Raw genomic sequence first — 1,717 nt, 5'->3', positions numbered from 1 at the left:
AAAGTGTAGACAAGAGTTCCCAAGAATTTTGTAAGATAAATGAATAAATCTGATAAAATACTATGAACAATCCTTGGCACTAAAGAATTATTGTTGCTGCTGGTGTAGTTATCAAATGGTAGTTGTGTCAGTAGTAGGAATAATATTACAATCAATGTAAGAGTGAATAATGGTAAAGTCATAGAATATGTAATGAGACAAATCTGAGTTTCAATCCAAGTTTTGCATTAATGATATGAATCACTTTGGAAGTGTAACATTCCAGGCCTCTATTTTGTTACTACATCTTCCTTTTTGCTTTCTAGAGCATCACTGTTCAATATGTATTTTTCACTAAGTAATTTTATTCCAAATTATTCTGGCAATTTTATTCAATAAAGTAGTAGCGGTTATTGTGGTATTTAAAAATTATTTTTTTGATTTATAGCCCAGAGTCTATGAGAGAAGATACTGCAAGCTGCTACCTTCTGACAAGACAACAATAAGTGTTAATCAAACTCCTATTGAAACAAATGAATTTCCTCCATTCCTAGAAGGCTTAGAAAGAATCAGCCTATTGTTCTTCAGACCAGTGCCATGTTAGATGGGATCTCCATTGGAGCAGCACTTTCACCATCTCTGAAAGCAGCATGCATGATGGTAAGAATGAGAAGTCATGCAATGACAGGTAATATTGAATTTTAAAAATCCAGCCTCTCTAAATTTATGGCAATTTAGAGGAGACAGTAATATTTTGATGAAAAGGTAAATTTGATTTTATAAATGTTATATAAAAATCTAAGATGGGTGGTGTTGCACCGTGGGCACGTGGCACGGGCCAGCATGGAGGAGGGGGCTGACTCTGAGCCAACCCTGGGCTGTAGTGGTGTGGCCCAGAGCAGCATTCGCCTTGGCAGCGCTCACGTGTGGGCCCCCAAGGATACCTGGATGGGCACTCACCGTAAGTATTTAGAAATGATGGAATTAGATGTAGGAGATGCCACCCAAGTTTATATAGCACTCTTGGTTTACCTGGACCTCATGGAGAACAAAAGCTGGCATGAAGGAAACTGTGTGGGACTACCAGAACTACAGCTCATCTGCCCAGTTGGTACTGAGATAGAAGGGGAAGGGCTACAGACTGTGGTGCCTACACCCATCTCTGCTTCTCTCAGCCATAACAAGATAAATCTTGAAGGCATCTCGAAAATTGCAAGGTGATCCAGATTTGCCGGTGTCTTTTACTTTGGCTGTAGGGGAATCTGATTCTACAATAGTCTATTATAAACTTACTGACGGATTTATACTGCCAGATGTTCAGAATATTTCCCTTAGAAGATGATAAAAGCGAGAGCACACAAGGGAGGGGTGAGGATAGGTAAGACACCTAAAAAACTAGCTAGCATTTGTTGCCCTTAATGCAGAGAAACTAAAGCAGATACCTTAAAGCAACTGAGGCCAATAGGAAAAGGGGACCAGGAACTAGAGAAAAGGTTAGATTAAAAAGAATTAACCTAGAAGGTAACACCCACGCACAGGAAATCAATGTGAGTCAATGCCCTGTATAGCTATCCTTATCTCAACCAGCAAAACCCCTTGTTCCTTCCTATTATTGCTTATACTCTCTCTACAACAAAATTAGAGATAAGGGCAAAATAGTTTCTGCTGGGTATTGAGGGGGGGAGCGGGAGGGGGTGGAGTGGGTGGTAAGGGAGGGGGTGGGGGCAGGAGGGAGAAA

General features: G+C 40.4%; 1 pseudogene; it reads left to right on the top strand.

Moving 5' to 3' along the window:
* The first annotated feature begins 822 nt into the window (after positions 1-822).
* LOC109675870 (tRNA-splicing endonuclease subunit Sen15 pseudogene) lies at positions 823-1,321 on the top strand (annotated as a pseudogene).
* Positions 1,322-1,717: the final 396 nt, after the last annotated feature.

This window comes from Castor canadensis, chromosome 8 (genome assembly GCF_047511655.1).
Source record: "Castor canadensis chromosome 8, mCasCan1.hap1v2, whole genome shotgun sequence".
NCBI lineage: Eukaryota > Metazoa > Chordata > Mammalia > Rodentia > Castoridae > Castor > Castor canadensis.
This window is presented reverse-complemented; position numbering and strand designations above follow the sequence as displayed.